At 40.8% G+C, this 22,502-nt stretch overlaps 1 long non-coding RNA gene across 1 annotated transcript; it reads left to right on the top strand.

Annotated features, from left to right (window-relative positions):
- Window positions 1-1,197: 1,197 nt before the first annotated feature.
- LOC116451247 lies at window positions 1,198-21,265 on the top strand. Its single transcript, XR_004243148.1, has 2 exons — window positions 1,198-1,287; window positions 19,533-21,265. It is a non-coding gene; the product is annotated as an uncharacterized LOC116451247 (long non-coding RNA).
- Window positions 21,266-22,502: the final 1,237 nt, after the last annotated feature.

The following is a 22,502-nucleotide window of genomic DNA, read 5'->3' as shown; positions in this document are numbered from 1 at the left end:
GCTCAATTTTGGAGCCTAAATAGCATTCTTCTTGGGCTTGTATGTGCAAATGTGTTATAAATCCCTGGGGCCTCAACAGAGCTTTTTTCCTGCAGTTTCAGTCAAATATAGGTTGGCCATGACTTCCATAACATCCATAAACTGTCAAAAGCAATGTGATGAAAGTATACTTTACTTCTCCCTGGGTTCAAAATTAAATGCTCACCATGCTTAAAAGTCTTATCATGTTTTAGTCCACTGGCTCATACTATCATCTCTGTTATCCTTCTACTTCCTTTCTACATGTTTTTTTTTCCCCTTAAACCTTCTAGTCTTTCAGCATTCTACAGCCCATCATTAGTTAACTCCTGTTGAATTTTATAATTTGTACTGTCCCTAATTGGTTTGTCACATTCCTATTTCCTTCTCAACCCCTTTCCATTTTCCTACATTCTCGCTTCCTCATGCTTATTTTCCTCCTACACAAACTGTGATATTTATTGATGCTGAATTCAGCCCGCAGGCCAAAAATAATAGTCAGTCCAAAACCAAGTGGCCACAGTTCTTCAGTTTTTCACATATTAATTTCAGAAAAGAGGTTAGATTTGGCTAAATTCCCTCTTCTATATTTCTAGCTACTGAAGAAGCTGCACATACAATAAATATTTAATAGGAAATCCCCTCCAGCTGAATTCAGGCCCCACAGCATCTCATTACCATGTCTTGGAATAGCATCCTCATTGTCACTTGCTTAATTATGCTAAGAAAGAGTTGAATTGTGTGGCTGTTGGGATCAGAAAGTGATTAAATTCACTTGGCAAGACTTTGGGTATCTCATTATGGTCCTCATTTAGCACTTCTAATTGAGTCCATTTTTAATTTTTTTTTTTTTAGTTTTCTAGAATCACAATTTGGAAAAAATACTCCCAACAACAGCAAGTATTTCCTTAAATTTTCCTTATTTAATACAAATTCCTGCCATGAAGAAGAATCATGTAAAGATTAAAAGCAATTTGATGGCCTACTGCACCACTAATCCTCTTAAAAGACTCTTACCCTTACAGAAAAGGGGACTGAAACTCCCTAGAGCAGACACCTACTTTCAGACGGAGTTCTCTTTCCTACACATTAACACTTGCTGAGGATCTTGCCCTCTATAAATGATCACAAATGACAGCTTGCTCCCAAGCAATCCCCCTGACCTCTACTCACCAGCAGTTTTTTGAGAGCTTGTCTCCTTATTTCAGGTGGGAGCATCAGCACTCTGAAGGTGAAGATGAGGATGCTGCTGGGCAGGAGATGATGAGAGTATGTATGTAATCTCTCTGTATGAGAGTTGCTACCTAGCTTGCAGGAAATTCAATTCTCTGAAGTAAACCAGCAGAAGCATTAGATATCATTTCAATCACAAGGTGTCAAAAGGCAACTCAAGTGATGCACAAGTGCCAGATATCTGCGCAGGGGGTTAATTTCATCCTAAGAAGTCAGATGACAAGAGAGTGCTCTATTAAAATCAACACACATACAGATTATCAGCAGAGATACAGTTCTCATATTAGTATTGGGAAAGCCTCTTAATAGCATCATAAAACAAATTCTCATTGCAACAGTTATATACAGTCAGAAATAGGTTGTTCACAGACTCTGATTTGTACAAAACTTTCCAAAAACAGCATCAGGAAAGCACACCATTGCAGGTAAGGTCTGTGCTGAGTATCTGAGTGCAGAAACACTGATGAAAGTCTCTCCCTCAGAGTGAGATGTAAATAACATACCTATAATCCCTGAAATTAACCATAATCAAAGAATAAAAGATTTCAAAAGTCAAGAATAAGGACTGAATATCTTAGGACTTCTCCCACAAAAAGAAAACAAAGGAAATACTTCCTACAAACATCCTTACCAGTCTTTACAACCAACAGCCACTGAAGTTGAAGCGTGGTTGCTACAACTTCATTTTGCAGAGATGTAGGCAAACAAAGGAAGGTACTTTAAGAAACTCTAGAGCAATTCTTCTGTAAGAATAACAAAAATAAGTGATACAAATGAAACATATCGGAATCCAATAAGGCCTGCACGTGACATTTCTATTTTGTAGATGCAAAAAACAGAGAGGAGAAAAGTTTATGTGACTTTGTTGATGCTTACACAAAAACACCAGTATGACCCTAGAAACAGGCCTTTAATGAAGCCCTTGTCCATGCAGAGCCCTATTGGAAGGCACGAGCTCTGCCTTAGAGTAGCACCATCACTTTCAGTCTGCTCCAAAACCTGCTGTTCTAAAACAGCCAACTCCTCACTCTCAAGCCTCATCCAGAGAATTACACAGAGCAAAGGTACTTAATTTTCCAAAATCAAGTAATTTCTTTCTTTCTTATCCCTGTAGAAAGACTTCTCTTTTGCAGAATCTCCCAAGCACATGATCCCCTTTTCAACAAAGCAAGAAACTTTACAGTTTCCTTCTCTGCAGGTGTGAACCTGTCACAAGAGGGTCAATGTCTGTCCAGCATAGCCGGGGATTTGACCCTTTACTTCGAGCACAATTGCCACAGAAAAGTTTCCCTTCTACAGTACCATAACAATATCCTAAAGACATTCTCAGCTACTGCAAAGCCTGGATTTTGGTAGTCTTACCTAGTTTTGTGAACTTTGAAATATTTACAGGCATAAACATCTCTTCTACCAGGTCTTTAAAGTCTATTCAGAGAAACAAAGGAAGAAAAAGAAATGGCAGAGGAAAAACTCAAAGCCTCAAGGCCAGCATCAGCCCAAGGATTTGTGGTTCTCCTGAGTGCATTTTTTTAGTGTCTCTCTTCAAGCTGGTAAAGGAGATTGACTTTTAAGGTTGATGGTATTGATCTAATTCACAGCCCTATACTCATTTATCATGATTCTTTAATCAATAGCCCAGCTACTTAAGATACTGGGAGTCCGGGTCCTTATTTATCTAGATGACATTTTGATAGCACCTATCTCCTCGGGGGCTCTTGTCTTGTAGGTCAGCGTTTCATTACACCTCATCTTTCCCCAAGGTGTGTGAGCAGTGGGAAGACATTAATGTTTCTCACCCCAGCTATGTTTGGGTGTGGCAGGACCACATTTTGGACCCCTTAGCAGGTTTTGCCATTGTAAGGACAGATGGATCGGGTGCTGAGCTGGTCAAAGCTGGCATTCTTTTAGCAGAGTCATTCTTATTTTCACCAGTCTGAGCTCTCTGTCTCACAACCCACACAGGTGCCTTTACTTCTAACACAAAAGGAGCTGTTGAAGTTTAACCAAAAGATGCTCCCAAGTACAGCAGGTCTCATTGTTTCATCTCTTCACCTTTTCCTCCCTTAGCATCAAGAGTAAGCTTCAAGAGAGAGCTCACTGTCAGACTCTTCAATGAGAGCTTCAGTTCTCCAGAATGAAGCAGCCTCAAATGTCCCTGCTTTACACAGATCCTCTCCACCATGAAGTTCTATCAAAACACATACTGGCAATAAGATTATGACAAAACCACACTTGTTTATTTAAGCACAAGTTCCTGGTTCAGTTATTCATTTTAAAGATCATTGCTATATTCATGTTTTTTGTTAGGATGGAGGATTTTTGCTTTTCTTCCAGGAAGAGGCAAGGTTAGTTGGCTTTCATTGTAAAAGCAATGCACCTGAACTGCAAAAGACTGCTGAACACCTCAGTGAAAGCAAGCTAAGAATAAACAGAAACCTGCTGGTCCTTCAAGCTGAGAAATAAACCCTCTCAAGCTCTGAGTCTTCAGAGTTGTGTGCTGCAGCCCAGTCTCAGTGTACAGCACTGCATCTTCAGCTGGTGGGAGAGCAGAGAAGCAGCTGCAGTTTCACAGCTGAGCATCTGGTCGTGCAAACAAGGTTTGCATGCCCCTGGCTGAATCTCCTTCAGCTCCTGTAGCATGCAAGATAAAAAGCACAAGCCTTGAATGTGGCTGTGTCATGAATCCCTTCAAAACTTACCTTTTTCAAAACTGAATTCAAGTGTCTGCACGCCTCAGAGTAACCAAGACACAAATATCCTGCAACTTTTTCCCCAGCTCAGGCCAGCCTCACCAACTGCTACCTAAGCAATTCTCTGACTGATTTCATGCAGACCAGTGTCAACACTTCCTGGTCTCCAAACTCTTCCAAGATCAGTTGAGAACAGAACAGCTTCCCCCAAAAATGGGCTTCACAAGCTTCCAAACCACGAAAAAAATTCTGTAAGTTGCAAGGGAAGGTTTCTGGAGAGAAGGCAAGAGAGCAGAGACAACGAGTTTTCTCATCTCTAAGAAAATTATCTGTAAGATTTTACTATTGTCTATGAGAAACCATTGCTCTACAAAAGAACCCCAAACTTCCTAAAGCTTCCTTTGATTGGATAAGTTTTAAACAATTTACAAATGTAAGTGCATATACAAGGACAAAAACGCTGTCAGTAGTGCTGCTGTCATTCTGAGCATTACTTTGTTTTGAAAGTAATTCCACCTGCTGCAGTGAGGTTCCTCAGAAAGCACAGTGTTACTGCAATCCAGAGCTGTGGGATTCCTTCCTCTCCCCCATCTCTCTCCTGCTACAGACATGTCTTCTGTCCAGTGTGGTGACTGTACAGTGAGTGTCTGTCTGGCTGCTACTGAGTTTTCAATATGTCACCATAATGGCTGTGTGCCACCACAAGGCTCACTCAGTACCACTGCTCCCTCGTCATTATGAAGCCTTCCTATCCCATAATCTTCCCTGCTCAGCCTCACTGTTAATTATAATCTCACAGCAACAGAAGGCAGGATTATGTCCACCAAGGTCTGTAAAGTTACAGTGGCACAGTATGGTCGTGCTGCATCCAATCCACATGTGCCTATGAACTACAAGTCATTTGCATCTGAAAAATAGATCTGTTGCTTTAGACAGAAGAGCAAATACAGTCACTTCCCACTACCAGAGTTTCTCTAAACTCACCGTAACACTGTGGATGAAATCTAATCCTGTACACAAGGTCTTCACAATCCCTTCCACCATTTAAATAGGTTTATCTATGAGGGAAGTGGTGCCTGAACCTTCTGCTGAGGTGAAGGGTGAATTTCACCAGACTACTTACCCAAAGCCATTGCTTCTCAAATCAGTCTAACAACTACAGCTGCTCCCTGACACGCAGGGAAGTGCTGTCTTTTAGAAGGGCTGCTGCAGCTTGTATCTCAAAGGCAGAATAAGTAATGTGGGGTGACAGATGCTTTCAGAGCTGTTTTTGCATTGTAGAACTTACACAGCACATACATAAATATATCTACTACACATGCAAAAAAGACTTTATTTACACATTTCCTTCTTGTCATATTTAATTCATACCCGCATACACTCAGTCTGCTACGTTCCAACTTGGCCAAATCCTTGTTCACCGAACTATCTTCCCTCAGCACTGCAACATCCTAGGGGCACACAACTGAGGGAAGAGGGAAAGCCTATTAAGTGATGAGGATGCAGTATTTATAAAAATTAAAATGTGAGCTGGGTGTTTGGGAAAGAATGAAAAAAATTCAAGAGCTGCATTGAAGTATGCTGAATAAATTTAAAATATTAAATCAGGGCCTTAATTACTATGTCTCTAATCTCATACAGTCACACTTCACTTTGAGGCAATTTCTGATTAAATAATAATACTTTAAGGCAAATAACAACACTTGGCACTTTTATAGTGCCTTTTGCCTAATTAGTTTGGGATTAGTTCCTTCACATTGGGTATGGGGCTTTGAAGATATAAAGTGCTAAGTATCATTATGACCTGAGGATCTCAAAGCATTTTACCCTACGCATTAATTAAGCCTCAGAGCACTCCTGTGAGGTAGGTAAGTATCCTTCTGCATTTGGCAGGCCCAAATGGAGAGAGCCTTGGCTAGTGTTTTCAAACTTGCTGGCACATTCTGGAAGCACTTCTGTGCCCAAGCTGCTTTCCTGAGCTGGGCACTCCCATGGCCCTCAGCCAGAGCAGTGCCCACATGAGCGTCCTCACATTTCACTGCAAGGCTCCCGGAGCAGACAGCTCTGCAGGGATGGCTGGGCATGCCCAGAACTGCTGGGAAATCAGATCACTGCTTAGGAAAAAGCCATTAGAGTTCATTCCCACCTGCAGGAAGCCCAGTGAGAAAGCTATCCTCAATTTCTTGCTCAAAAGAGTGAAACTGAAATATTGCAACAGCTCCGATCCAAGGATTTCTGTGCTGGAGTCAGACACAAAGTCATGGCCCCCACTGTAGGTCATAAAGCCCTCAGACCCTCTCAAGAAACATGAGTTTCTTTTCTTTTGTTTGTTTCCTCCAAACACCAAAACTCAAGAGGCAGGCTAGCGATCACAGGCTGTTACCAAAGCAAAAAAAGAGGCAACTTATTTCCTTTTAGTTCATCCATTATGAAAACATAAATCAGCAATAAGAAGCTACAAAATCTTCATTCTATTTATAATTAATATTGTACCTGAAGCAGTCACCTGCAGAAGAAAGAGGTTTGAAAGGATTTCAACTTACTTTGATAATTAAGGGTATTTAGTGTCCTTTAAACATAAAGTTTAAAAGAGAGGAAATCCACAATCTGCCTGAATGTTCTTAGTTCAACAAAGTCTTTGAGTTGACAGCTAATAATTAATTAACAATGAATGGTGTCTTTCAGGCTGTCACGGTGATTGACACTATCATCTTCTGAAAAGTGAAAGATTTGTTAATGTGGCAGACTACAGTCTGGGAAACATTAAAGCTTCACAATTCCCACTGCTTTCAGCTAAACGCTTGACATGACAGGTTACCAGCTTGAGAAGAGGAGGAGGTGAAGAGAACAGCAGCAACCTCTGCCGGTGGAAGCCTGGCTTCCCCTCCAAGCACTCATTTCCTTCAGAGATGCAGGAGAAATTAGGGAGAAAATCCAACTTGCTGGCAGCCGGGTCAGCAGGCTGGGACTGGAGGGGCCCTGCAGATTCACTGGAAGAGCTGCTGCAACCACCTTCCCTCCACTGGGATTACTCCACCTGGCAGTGTGACTCTGGATTTATCCCTGTATTCACCAAATAAACACCCAACAGCTGTCTAGGTTAGTAATTGAGAGCTCATTTTCAATTATATGTATTTGATGATTTCTTTTTAAATCCTACTTTTACAGACACTGCCAAAAACAATTAAATTCTAACTTAAAACAACAGATTAACTAAGCAGCAAAGATACTTCATTTTAGTAAACAAGGAGTTCTGCCATCTCTCCTCCTCAGTGTTGCTGTTTGCTACCTTGGATCCAGCTTCATCATCCACCTTCCTCTGCCTCTTGGCTCTCCTTATGCTTAACTCAAGGACAACTTCTGTACTGATGAGCTACCTGTGCTTATTGTCACCTATCTCCCTGGTATCACACCTGCAGGTCTGGCTTGACTCTCCTGCTGCAGAACCCTTGTTCTACAATGCCTTTATTAGCACTCTGCTTTCTCCACCCCTATCCCACTTCATGACTGTCAGCTTTTTCACAATTCAATTGCTTCACATGTCCAGTACACAGGAAAAACTTTTGGTTTCAGCCTCCTCCTCACTGCCTTCCTTTCCATTTATAAGATCTCTCTCACTCTTTCTCACTTAAGATCCAATTTCCCAAGCTTCCATCCCAGATCACCTTCATTTACACCACATCAGTTCAGTTCAGAGAAGAAAGCAGTTCCAGTAGAATTGTGGAGACCAGAATTACCTGCTCCTTCAGCTCCTCTGGCATGTCTCTAACGAAGTCTGCTTTTCTGATAAAAATAAATCCACCTCCACAATGTATTCTTTATCCATACAGGCTTTTGCAAACTTTCTACCAAGAAAAAGAAAGGACACCAGACTTTTAGATATTTGAATGTCTTACTCTTTCTTCTCCCTTCCCTTTTCCCATTAGACATAGAAATTACTTTGCTTCTGCCGCATTTTAGTTCTTCAGGAATTGTTCTCATCCTCATCCCATTTCCTATTTTCCTCTGTGTCTCCTTACACTCAGCATTACCATATTCAGTTTGTCCCTGCTCAGGAAATCTCCACAGTGACTCTGCTTGCTTCTCCACCTGTTGGTTCATCCCTACTCAGTCTTTTGCTGATTCTGTCAGCATAATGCTGGGGGGATTCCCCCCTGCTTTTTCACACAGGAACCAGTCAATCCTACTGTAACATCAACATTCTTCTCTCTGGCCTTCCGAGCACAATTGTTCCCCAATACCATTCCCTCCCAAATCTTGTTGCAAATACCTTTTTTTGAGTTCAAGTCTTGCTGTTCTTCCCCTTCCTCCTTCGGCTCCCCCTTCTCTATTATTTATGAATTGCTTGCCTTGAGTTTTAAGGCTGTTCGTGATTTACTGACACATCCCATTTCCTCTCATCTGCTCCCAAGATGTCAGTTCTTGCCTCCAATCAGCCCTTGGCACCAAACTTCTCCATTTGTTGCTTTTTAAAATCAAGCCTTTTTTTGCTTTCTTTTCTTCCTTCCATGTTGTCCCCCCACACAGGAAACAACCTAAAAATTATTTCATTCTGCTTTTCAAAAATTTTCCTTTCCATTAATGCCTGCAAAGAAACTGACAACAATAGATCACTTTTTGCTCAGATCTCTTCACTTAAAATATTGTTTCCTTATACTGTTTACACTGCTGCCTACCAGGAGTGGTCAAAATCCCTAAGTGGATCTTCTAGTTGCTATAGAAATATAAATAACAAAAAGAACTTAGACCTAGAGTAGGCAAAGTACACACAATTTATACCAGTTGCTCCTTGCAGAGAAAACTCCAGAGAGCACCTGCAAATAAACTAACAGCCCCACATGCCTAGCAGGCTTACATGCCAATATTGATGATGGAGATGCCCAAGCTCTATACATTAGTTTACCATCCTCCTTCAGGTGTTATTTTCTTTCTTATTTCAAAGAAAGAAGTGAAGGGGAGAGATGGGGGAGAATGTTACAAGACACCCCCCCAATATACAGCCTCTCCGAGGATGAAACTTGGGGAGCCTAGCATTAAGCATGTTCAAACCACCGTGAGCTAACAGATGCACAAGAGCACAACAACTTGACTTCTGTGGGACTCCTGCAAGCACAGTCTGCTTAATAAAGGCCTTAATTAACAACTTTGCAAAGGACAATGAGATTATAACAATTATTCACTGCAGGCAGCCTGTTTTTTCATCCTCCAGTCTCCAGCATTTGCTTTAGCCTGCATTCCAGATAAATATTTTATTCTGTGCAAGCAGAAGGTTCATTATGTAAGTGACAAAGAGAAAGCATCAATTGCCATACACACAGATCCTAATGCACCTGGTTAATGTAGTTATAATATGTCACTGCAAAACATCTTGTCAGCATTTCGTAATTAAAAAAGAAAAGCTACTACAATAATAAAAGCAATGTATTTAACAGAGACAAATATCACATGTAAGATGATCTTCCACAGCAAAAATAGACATTACCAAAGCAAAGCCTTGATAACCTTGCCCTACATACTCCGGTACCCTCGAATGCTCTTTGGCCCATAAAAAACCCTTTTCCTCTCTACAATAGCACTATTCAGATAAGTAACACTGACCAACCTACAGGGCTGCAACATTTTTCAAAGGACAAAAAGCGTTTCTTTCCCATTGAGTCAGCAGGATATTTATTTCCTTATAACAAAGAGTTTTCTGAACTGCTGAGAGATTTGTCAAAACGGAATCACAAGTGATACATTAAACAACCAGAGGGGAGAACTTATTATTAGGCATTAAAAGAGAAAGCTGCAAGTTTACAAAAAATAATAGGACTGTGTATTTGACTTAGTAAATTCTCAGTTAATGAGAAATCAAACATGAAAGGCAAACATTTAATTGAGAGTAAATTTAGTCATTTAAATCACAGCCACTCACAATCCTGCTGTCTTACACTTCATAATACACAGCAAAGGACAACTGGCAGGGCATAAACACATGCCTGCTCAGAGCTCTGGAATATGCTGCAGTTATTTAAATACCACTTAGAAAGTCTATTCTGGTGGTTTGATATTACGAAAATGCCAGCTCCCTGCACTGCAACCCAGCACACAACAAAAGGCAGGGCACAGCACTGGCAGCAGTGCTTCCTGTGGCAAGGCAGCACCTTTCCTTTTCCAGGGACACGCCTGGCTCAGAAGGTGGGAAAGCCTCATTGCCTTCCTCCAGCACCCCTGGGTGGTGAACTGCAAACGCCCAACCAGTCACACCCAGTGGAGTTTAAGATCTACTCCAGAAAGAAGGAAAGGTGGGTTTACCTTTTCACAAGCCAACCATATCAAGCCTACACCCCCGATTGCAGCCATGAAAAGGGAAAGGCACAAGTAAATTTTGTTTCCTCCATCAGTCTGAGTATCACCTCCTGTATTTTAGTAAGGCACAACACGATACAGGCAAGACTTCACTGTACACACTGCTCTGACACTGCTGCCTTCTTGCTGCCACAACTCCAGAGAAACAGAATTAAGATTTGCTCATTCTTGAGCTTTCCCCACTAGCTAAACTAAGCACCTCCCTGCTCAGGCAGCCCTGTATCCAGGGTCCACTGGGGGCATTAAGCTTTTCCTGCACAAGCTAAAGCCCCCAGGAGTCTGCTCAGGCTTGCACCCAGGAGCCTGGTGTCTCCACGTTCAGGGCTTGCTCTCCCCTAATGATTCTGACTTTCCTTAAAGACTGCAGAGCACTGGGAAAGGCCTCCTGGGCCACAAGCTTTCAAAATCACAGTACTGGAAGACACCCCAGAAGGCCATTTAGTTCATCTTTCTATTCATGGTGAGATGAACTGTAAATATGGTATTTGCTCTTAAAGGTCTCCAGTGATGCAGCCATCACAATTTCCCTGAGAAATTGAAAAGGGATGTCTCCCCTTTTCACTGTCCTTTCCAACAGCGAGGGTTTGGTTTTTTTCCTTCATATTTAGCTTGAAGTTTTAGCTTCAGTTTAAGGGTGTTACTTCTTCCCCTCTCTCCAAGGACAAAAAATATTTTTAAAAACCACAAGTTTAAGGACAATAGTGCACCTCTTATATAGAGAAAACAGTTTGCATAAGCAAAAACCATAGACCTACCTTCTCCCAGATTTGACCTATTAGTCGCTAACAGAAATGAAAGAGATTTTTAGAATTAAAACCTCTTTCTTCTTTTCAAAACAAGCACTATGTGATATGGGAACAGGATAAGGATCTGAGAGAAGAGAGAAGAAATACAAAAGTGATTCAAACTTTGTCCTCATATTTCCAAATGCCTATTGATGGTAAGGACACATGCATATCTTAGTGATGGAGAGGAAGATTAGCAATAACAGAACTATTACCATTATTTGAACAGCGTCTTTTATTCAACATTAAAAAGGGACTCCTCTCACCAATTCAGAGTTTCACTCTCTGTGGTTGGACCATGCCCTGGATTATCACACATTAACACAATTATCCTGCAGGTAGTCAAATGTAAGCCTTCCTCTCCTTTCCTGCTCATTCTTATGTACATCCATGGTGTTTCTCTCTAATTTGGTACACCCCAGCACAAGCAGTTCTTCATCTGTTACTGCAATCAAGGCTGGAGGATAAAACAAAGAGAAAAACCAATACTGGAACTTGAGGAGAACCAGTCTGTGCCATGAACATGTATTGAATGACAATACAAGAAGGAGTGTATTGGTATTTACTGCAATCTGCCCATGGCCAGAACAGCTGAATAGTCCCTATTATATGTCTATTTTAAGTGTTTTATGAACTTTAAAATGGCATTGATCAGAATATATAGGCTATTTCAATCCAGAGAAGATTCATCTAATACAATATTAGTATGTGGCAGTTGGAAACATTTCCCTGCTAGGGACTCCCTCTATCCTAGATGCTTTACTTACTCCAAGGACATTTCCTAAATGGAATGCCTGGGGCTTTTGGGGTTTGTTTTGGTTTTGTTGGGGTTTCTTGTTTTGGTTAGGTTTTTTTGTTGTTGGTTGGGTTGGTTTTGGGTTTTTTTTTGGGGGGGGGAGTGTTTTGTTTTAATTTTTTTTTTATTCTATCATCTCTCCACAGCAGCAGAAAGTTAATCTTGACTTGACAAATGCAAAAGCTTAGACAAATCACAAACACACTATTCAGCATGTCAGGCTTACAAAGAAAGTTCTGGTTCTATCAGATTTCCACACCACATACAGCTGCAACATTGGCTTATATTACTAATCACTTGCAGTATTTGTGTCTTGGGTTGTAACAGATGGTGTTTGTGAGGCATGCAAAAGCTTCAGATAGCCAAATGGTACAGCAGTTGAGATAAGGAAAAAAATCCTCACAACAAAATACCCATCCCTACTGCGGAGGCAGGAATGTGAGCAGTGTTTAAATTATTCCTGGTCTCTGCAAGCACAGTGGACTTACAGACTCTTAACCCTAAACAGGACTAGAGTCAACCTTTCATATTTCATTACCCCAGTAAATCCACACAATGCCAGCTCATAGATGAGATGCACAGAAACACAAGACAAACCACAACATAGAAAAGTTCTGTTCTTGACACTTCTTAGGCCTGGGCTCCAGATTGCTCCAGTACAGCTCAGGTGTAGTACACAGGTGTTTTGGCAGCATCTCAGTTCTGATGGCAAAATGCAGTACCCCATATGCTAGGGCACTTCAAAATTCATCAGGGACGCCCTGTTAATGCAATCCACTCAACTGCAGAGAGCGCAGTAATCTGTTCTACAGTGACCCAATGAGCCATAATTCTCAGTGCTGAGCTGTTGGCAGGTAATTTTTAGGGGACTTGTACAAGCCTCCACCTCTGGGGAACTATTTTCAGCCATGAGCTTTTTTGTCTACATGCTGACATGGCTTAACAGACATGGAATGGATGAAGGACACAAGGCACATCTTCACACCAGCACTTAACTTCCTGACATCTCAGGAGACCTCTTGGCAGTTTCTTGTGTTTAACAAAGAAAGAAAGAAGCTAAAGCCCAGGGCAGCTGCCAGTCAAGACCACCTAGTCTTGTTTTGAGATGAAAGAATAGAGACAACAGAACTAATTTCTGTCAATGCTTCCCTGGATTCAAGGTCTTTCTAATAGCATTCTCAAATAATACAGTTAAAAAATCATGACTGCCTGTTGCCTGGGGTTAATAATCATTCAACAACATAGTATGAGTATTAGATGGGGGAAAAAAGCATACTTCTTAACTAAAAATTGTGGCTGATACTGGACCTTTTTGGATTACAAAAAAGCCCTCCCCCAATTTTTATTGTTCACTCTTTATCTTTCTTTTACACTAAAAATATAGGAACAAGACAAAGATTAGTTTTTCTTCATTCAATAAAAGAGAATGCCTCTAAAAATAATTTGGAAGAAAAGTCCTTTTATAAAACTTTCAGAAGATACTCAGACCACTGCTCAATACCATTATGCACAATTGACTCACATTACATTGAACACAGCTGGGATCACTTATTTCTCTATTTCTGAGGGGTTTTAGCACTGAAAAACCAACCTGCATTGCTTTTAGAACTCTTCCAACATACAGGCTTCAGATTCTCTCACCACTGGCTAGTGGGCTTGATTTTATGGTGATATTCATGCTGCCTTTGCTTTTAGAGCTGCCTAGTTTTGTTTAAATGATGATAGTATTTAAGCACAATGCCAGCCTGAACAGCCCTTACTACAGGTTTATATGACCTTGACATGCAGCAGCACTGACATTTATTATCAGTGACACCTGGATGATACTTTTGATGTCTCACTATCAAATTTGGAACCACTGAAGAGAAAAAGATCTTACTATTACACTTAATTGAAGCAGGACTTGTTCCACAGAGGGATGCCCAAGAACATCACTACAGAATCTTGTTACTACAGAACTCAAAGCACAGAAAATTAATACAGTATTAAAATAATATTAAAATACAGAAAAATGTGCTTGACTGGGACACTTCAGATGATGCAGAGCTGGAAGTGGAACACGACACTCATGAAGGATTTATTTGAGCACCCAAAAGAACACACCTGATCTCTGTGGTAGCAAAACTCCAGTCACCTGCCCAGATAATCAGCACTTGCCTTTCTTTCTCTGCATGTCAGGCCCACAAAGCAATCAGTCACTTGATGCTTCCGTGAGTGCTTTCAAAGCATCTGATCCTGAAAGCAACAATGCCTCCTCTCCGAGAGGCCAGAAGAGAGTTGAGATAAACCTCAGCACCGCACAGGCTGGTACACCATGTAGCTCTATTTGCTCCTGCTGTACCACAAAATTATGGAAGAAGTCAATGCAAGTGGGAAAAAATGGCTCAACATATACAGCCCACAGAGAGGCTCTCAATAAACCCAGTACCTACTCCTACAACAGGCAGAACACTCAGGCAACACTTCTGTCAGTCATGTCCTCCACTGCTACCGTTAGTGACTGAGTGAGCATATAAAATTTGGGTTGAAAATCTCTCTACTTGTAGAACCAAATGTGGAAATAATCTTTTGCCATAGAAATAGACCAAATATTGGCCTGAGGTTGTTGCAGATCTGAACTGGAGACTTTCCTACATGGCAGAATCTTGCAATAGACACATCAGCATCTTGGGAGTACCAACCACTAGAGATGTAAAATCACGTGCTATGGGAACACAAGCTACATTCTTGGTATTATTAGACAAAATCCTGGGCAATTTGATCTCTATTAATGGTTAAAGTAGGAAACAGCTTCCCAAAGAGGCAATCAGTCTTGCTAAAGTACATGAGCATAAACTGAATCAGAGCTTCAGAAACTCACTTTACATTTTATGTAAAAATAGAAAAAGTAATATATGCAATAGAGCCATTAAAATGCATGTGCATTTGTGTGCAAGTTCTCTTTCTTCTCTTCCTTTCCTCCCCAGCTTGATAACTATATTGTTGATAGGAATAAAATATCAGCCTTTACTTGTACACATACCCGAGATCTTGTAAGCCATTACAACGTGTTTTTGAGATTTGCCACTTCACTGCTCTATAAAAAGCTTCCTGAAAAAGTATTAACAGATGGCCTCTTACTCTCTGAGACTGTTCACAATACACCAGATGGCAACCTGAAAGAGAAAATCCAACTTACATTTTCAAAACTGAAAGAAATGTGACAATATCCTCACAATAAATATACAGCATGAAGGTAGCAATAAATGATCCGTTTGAAGCAAACTGGCTTTCTTTATTTAAGCAGTGAATCCAACCTTCACTTTAAAACATATTGCAGAATGCTTCATATCCAATGCTGGAAGTAATTTCTGATGCAAGCACAAAGTTTGCTTTAAATGAGCAACAGATTTATGAGAGGCAAGGTTATTTGAAAGAGTGAAAAAATGGCCCCATAGCCTTGGGCATTAAGACTTTCTGTACTGGCTCGCTGGTATCTGGTTTGTGTCCGAGAACTAGTCTGTAAATTGCAGCATTTTTGCTATTAATGTTAGAAGTATTAAACCCAACTTGCCAGTCAGGGTCTTGTTAGGGGAAGCCAGCAACTCTTCCAGATCCTTACTGTTTCCAAGCTTTCTGATTCACCTGCCAGACAGCAGCTTAGCTCAGCTCAAAAGACCTGGAGAGCTCTGCAAAATACAATCAGCCTTTCTCAGTGTCAGTGGCTATTCCTTGGGGCTGGGACTGCCACTTAGATGAATCAGGGTATCCTTCAGATAGAGGCAGTAATCCCTTCCCCACAGCAAGTACCACTGAAAACAAGGACCACTGATGGGGTTAGACATGCCTTCCAGCACACACCAGGAAACCCCAAAAAAGATGTCTTTGTATCTGCACAGTATCAGTATGATGGGGCTTCTTTTCTGGATAAACTTTTGAGTTGTTGCTGCAATTTCATTCATATCATCCTACTCCTAATTCCAAGGTCACAAGATATTCTTAGGAGATTGAAACAATTCTTATGTGGAGGGCAGGTAACTTTCCAGCTCTCTCACACCGTGGATCATTGTAATTGTTCCTAGCAAGTTCACCTTTCACATGCAGGACACACCTGGAAAGCCCACTGATTTCTTCCTCCAAAGCCTCTCCAAAGAGGCACCCAGGGATCTGGCAGTAGAAACACAAATGCCTACACCTGCCTTCATGGAAATACAGAGTGATCTGTTGTGCAATCAGGTTTTCAGCAGAATTCCCTACTGAAGTCAATATGCCATAAGCACAAAATTGCCTGTAGGACAAATTATAAAACTACAAGCTAGACAGCTGTCCTACCCTTGCCCATAAAAGGGAACCCACTCTATAAAACTGCTATTTATTATTAATAATATAAAATATTTATCATTATACCAGATGTATGAAAATTGTCACAGAGTTTTGCTCTTTGCTTTCACATTGGCAACAAGCCCATTTCCAAAAGCTATAAACAATAACGAAATTAGTCTATGGAGATAAGACAATTACAGGACTAAAGCTGGGCTTTCTGAGGCAGTGTACTACCACAGATCTAAAAGACCTCTTTTGTTAGTCCAAGACAGTGGACTGTAAGAGCAGATTGGAGAGATTTAGGGAAAAGGAGAAGAAATCTGCTAAGTTTCAACCTACAGATTCCACCTGGAGCTGGAACAACTCATTCCCCCTAAAGCAAACATCAGCTTAGTAGTCTGCTAATATTGTACAACTTTATCATTTTCTGACTAAACTATGGATCCATAATGGTAAAAACCATACTATACAAAAATTAATCTTCAGAACAACACAGGATAAAGCAACATTCCAATGGGAATATTATTAATTTTTTCAGTTGTTATCCAAGTCACCAGTAATATGCTAAAGCAGCAGTGTTTAAATGGTCTTTTACACCTGACAAAAAAGTCTGGTTTTGGATCTTGATGCTGTCCACTTTGGAAAGTGATAGTATCACTATATGAACAGCTCATCCAGTTCCCACCTGCTGCTCATCCACTTCTGAAATCTGGCCAGGCTACCATCTTCACCCTGGCACCAAAATACTAATGCACATCCCTAATTGCACTTCTGCCTCCATACAACCACCACACTCCTTGCAAAGCCACTGGAAAAGTTCAGACACATTGCTAGGAAAGGGAAGGCAATTGCCTTACTTTGATCCATCTTTTTCACAGAGGTGCCAAGTTCTGCAAGACAGGAGATGTGTCTGAGACCACTCACTCCTTCCTGTTCTGGCCCTACTCTGACTTATTGGTGAGCTCAATCAACAGGAGGAAAGGCAAAAAAAAAAAGGTGTTTCCTGTTGGGTTATCAAGCTAGAAGCGGTTTCCAGGGAACCAGACATGCACCAACAGAAGGGCAGAGCCAGCCAGCTGTGAACAGCAGCTCAGAGGTGGGACAGTCCCTGCTCTTGGCAGCTGGCTCAGTCACACCTCAAACCTCCCCCCTTGATGGTTTGTACAGTGTCTGGCACTGAGAACAGGAGATCTGAAACACTGAACATTTTCTAGGAAAAAAACCCAAACCACAGCACCACTTAAACTAGAAATCTACCTCTGTCATTTGAGTGAAACAATGCAAATCTGTTAATCCCAGTGGCTTTCGTGCAGTCACACAAGCAGAGAACTTGATTTACTTTATGAAAGAGGCTAAAAAAAGCAGAGTTCCCATTATATTTCATTTCCCCAACTCATTCAGTGATCAAACGCATGAGAGTCCTCGATTCTACCCCGCAAGCTCGGGTTTCCACTTTAAACCTGCTGCAATGACAGGGTGTAACTGATGATGACGGGCTGTCACCATTCACTCTGGAGCTGGCAGGCTGCAGGGGAGCGCTCTGCCAATGTACAAACTCAAGAAATAGAGATGCCAGACCTGAAGAGATGACTGCCCTGGGCTTTTAAAAGCACTTGAACTGTTCAGCGCCCAGTCAGTGACTGCTGGCTGTGAAGATCTTTTTGCCTTGCTGGTGCGAAATAGGGAGGTGCTGGTATTGCACCAAGTGGGTCAGGGTTACTGACCAGGACATCGAAATCATGGCAGTGCAAGACGGCCACAGGAGTGAAGGTGCTGTGCAGCCTGAAGGCTGCCTGGCAAGAGAAATGAGGAAAAGGACACATCTTTACAGCCTGATCCCCATTCTAAATATAACTATTGTTAATAACATCCTTAGAAAGCTAAATACCATCCCTCAAACTCATCTCCATGTCTTGCATGAAACATTTCCAAGGCATAATCATTTCTTAAAACCAGCCACTTTTAGACTAATGCATTTTGCTGCTCCAGCACGAGAGGTACCTGTGCTTTCAGTTCATAGCAAGAGCCCCACTCACCTGGTTTTATTTCTTTAAATTTTCAGTTCAAGATACACTGGGAGTTTTTTAATGCCAACATGACTTTACATTCTCACTATTCAACAGGTTCCCTATGAACTTATCCATACAGATAGTATTTTTTTGGAATACTACTTTTGGTTCTACTCTTACTAACTGTAGCATAAATCATAATATATCTTGCAAGTGTAAAAGTGGTTTGAGGGGAGGAAACAGGACTTGAGTAAAAACACAATCGAAATGCCTTGGTCTAGGTTTCTTTCTGCAGGGGAGAAAAAAACCAACTAAACTGGCACAAAAGGGCTGGAAAACAGAGATTTCTCCTTCATAAAGACTCAGAGCACATCTCTTAGGGGTGCAGTATTCAAACAGGAATCAGCATTTTAGCTGGAGACAAATGCACTAATCACAGTCATGAACACAACTGAACTAAATGCCTCAGCAAAACCACTCAGTAATGGCATTAGTCATGATAAAGGAAATTTGTATTTTCAGGATAGGACATACTCAAAGAATACAAACAGAATCCTTTGTGCCTGCTTTTACGAAGAAATGATGCAGAGTATTTATTTGATCAACTTGCTATTAAAATGGCAGCACAGCTCAAGACATCCTTTAAAGAAATGTGTCTGGATGAGAAAGCTACTCCATAAATTGCTTTTAATTGTCCAGTTGACCAATTCCTCTACCACTGAGCAGAAAGAGTTCAGCACGGAAAAAAAAAAATAGAATTGAATGATTACAGAACAACATGGTTATTTTTAAAGTAAATTGAAACAAACAAATCTCTATTTTACCTTTATACATTCCTAAGCCTGTCCTTTATTAAATAGTGACTGAACTATTCTACACTTGAAGTTGTAAGGACACAAAAAATAGGACTTTGAGCCTATCTGTGATCTACTTTTAACCATCTCTGCTTCAGACACTGATTTTCTCTTCCAAGCTAATTAGCTAGCCCCGTGAGGAGAAAATGCCAATGCAGCTAAAGTGACTATATCAAGAATTAGCAGTAAAAATTTCTAAAAATCAGATTTGTTTTCTAAACTACATATCACACCAAAATTTACAAATTACTACATAAGACCAAGTGATATTAAAAGGGGGATTTTTCTTATTGTTTAAAATTTGGAAGCACTGCTTCCAACATTCTTCTAATACCAAAAAATAATTTTAAAAATAGAGACTAGAAGCACTCCACTACTCTTATCCCATAGCTGTATGACTTATAGCTGCTGCAGATTAATCAAATCACAAGTCTTTATTTCAAATGCAAAATGAAATGTTTAGTGGCAGCTAATATCCCAGAGTTTCTGTTTTTCAGGCTCCTGTTCTTTGATGTGTTACTGACCTCTAGTCGAGAAGCTCCGGAATTACAGAGCAGAGCCGCTCCCACATTGCGGATGGCATCGGAAGAACTGGTTCAAAATCCTAACAAAGCAGGGCAAATCCAGAGGAATCCTGCTCCTCCCGGCTGTGGGCTCGAGGAAGAGGCGATGCAGCAGAGCCAGGCACTGTCGGTAAAGCAGAAGGAAGGTTTACACGAGGTTTGTGGGCGAGACTTTATGAAGAACATTGTGTGTTTGCACTTCCCAGTTTTTAACTTTAATGTCTTGTGACTCATTTAAACCCCTCAGGAGAAATGAAATATTACTGGTCTGTAATCAAGGATACAAGAAATTTTGAGAAATCCAGACCTGGCTCTTCTTTTAAACTAAAAAGTAGCAGAAAGGGTTTGAAGGGAGAGGTGCAAGCGAGATGTGGGAGCCTTATGAAGCCTAACTAGCACAGAAATTCCATCCTGTGCTCCCAAAACCTTGGCACGTTCACCCATCACATTCCTGAAAAGTGAATGACTGACCTTAAAACACGGAGCACCAAGACAGTGTTTTTTCTAGCAGAAATGAAATCCTGCTGATTAGCACTCGGTCCCCCACTCAGGCAGGTCTCTTCAGCCCACTGGTTCTTTGGTGGCACTAGTACTTGTGCCACAGACTTCTGGCCTTGACTCAGAAGAGCATTTTAAACTCAAACTTAGTTAACACACTTTTTTGTGTGTTTTACTGACTAGGAATGTACTTAAGTGCATGGCTTAGTGCTCTACTAGGCCAGGCCCTCACTCTATTTGATAAAGGTAAATGAAGGTTAGCACTTATTCCTTTCACAAAGTGAATATTAGAAGAATCCTTAGACAAACCATCCCTTATTAAGGCAGTGAAAAATTCACGTCTCATTTGCATGGCTTTATATCAGAAAGAACATCATTGCTTTAACAGAGCAACACGGAACAAATACGGAAGATACTTGGGTGTTTCCACCAAGTATTTTCTTGGAAAAGAGTAATTGCAAGCAAGAGGAGCAGTTATAGAAACAAACAACCCTCAAAAGAAACGAGGGTTTGCAAATTCTTGAAACATGAAGATCCTTTTAAAGAAAAACCCATCACAGCTTCCCTGACCAGAATGCTATACCTCCAAAATAAATAGCTTTAATCTCTGCTAATCTTATTTCAGCAAAGAAAAGCTAAAGGTGGTGACAAGAAAATTATTATTCTATCAAGTTCAATAAGTCAATCTATTTTTAACATCCCTGATCTTGATTTTATTTAGTAAAACAAGGTATCCAAGTTTTCCAGCAGAGCAGATAAAGGAAAAAGATGAGCATCCCACAGCTGCACATAATGAGGGCTCCTGAAGTAATGGATCACATCCTTCTTACTGTGAAATATTCAAGAGGGCTCAAGTGAAAAGAATCATTTCCTTCAGCAAAAGATCAAACTCACTTTGAAAGCAGGAAAATGTGGGAAGTATTAGGCTAGGCTGTAGGTTCAGTCAAGGATAGGTATTATACACTTCATACCTGCCAAGATTTGTCTTCTAGGAATTATGTCCTAATTCTATTACCAGGAAAATGTTTCAGAAAAGGCTCTGTTCTTCAAAGCTGGAATAGCAGAGACAGAGATCAAAACAAACTTTTTCCAGACATGTGATTAATATTTGCCCTCTTATTAGGAAATTTGTTAAGGGAAAAAAAAAAAAAAAAAAAAAAAGCCCTGCTTAAAATTAACCACAGCTCTCTGGCCAGGGGAAGCATTTTTTGGCTGTGCAGAGGCTGTGTAGCCTGGCTTTCCTGGAAGCAGGAGAAGAAGTATCTGACAGCAGCAGGGGGTGAGCTGCGAGGCAGTGCAACAGAGCTTGACAGTGGCAGTGAGATGGGAATTGGAACAAAAAGCTGCTGCTCCATTCCTCAGAGAAGAACGAGAAACACACAATCCCTGAGCTGGAAGGGACCCACAAGGACCATGCAGTCCAACTCCTGGCCCACTCTTCCTAGGGCACTGCAAACAGAAATGGCCTAAACCCAAATCCAGCCCTCAACACTCTGCTAATGTGAATAATTATTTGTGAAGCCAGATTAGAATTGGCATTTTAATGCCATAAGGAGATGCATGAATTGGGATTTTCCATCACTTTCTTGTTGCCAATATTTCAAAGTTTTCCCTCAAGACAAAAATTCAAAAAATTCTGGTTCAAAAACTTGAATTGACACTTGTGAAATGAGTAGCTTCATTTGACAAAGATGAACACTCTCCTTCAGAGATCAAAATTTTTTGTTTTGACTTTATAATTCTCACAAAGTAATTGCATTCCCATTTGTTATAATACCCTTTTAAATTATGTCAAAATTATGCAATATAATAAAAATTGAAATAAAATTGAAGCGAAGGTTCCTGATCTTATCAAAGCTAAACTTTTCAATATAGCTGTCACCAAAGCAATATCTCTACATAAGACAGTTTGATTTAATCAAATCAACACTCCCCTCACACAAAAAAAAAAAAAAAGACTGCAGTCAGATAGTCAGATGATACCTGCAGCCACACTTGCAGCCCAACACAGCAGGAAGCTGCAGCATGACCACACTGATGCCATTTGTCCCCACCTTACCAAGCAGCCTCAGCAGAAATCAACCCCAAGGCTTGCCAGACATTTAGGGCAGGGTGACCATGGAGCACAAACCATTACAGGTTTGTAACCTACAGGGAACTGCCCTTCAGTCACAGAGCACACAGGGAACCTTCAGCACAAGTGTGTAACACACTAGAAATTACAGACTTTGATTCTACTATGGCATTGGGACCAAAAGAAAAGGGCAAGGGTTTTGAATGCATGGATAATGCCAGACTGAGTATACTTGTGACAAAAATCACAACATACTAAAGCAGATTTTCAAAAGTGCTTTAGAGATAAATTCAAAGAACTTATGCAAACACAACATTTACAAGGCTCACAGA

The sequence above is a fragment of the Corvus moneduloides genome, chromosome 14 (assembly GCF_009650955.1).
Source record: "Corvus moneduloides isolate bCorMon1 chromosome 14, bCorMon1.pri, whole genome shotgun sequence".
Lineage (NCBI taxonomy): Eukaryota > Metazoa > Chordata > Aves > Passeriformes > Corvidae > Corvus > Corvus moneduloides.
The sequence above is the reverse complement of the archived record's forward strand: the minus strand, read 5'-3'. Positions and strand labels throughout refer to the sequence as shown.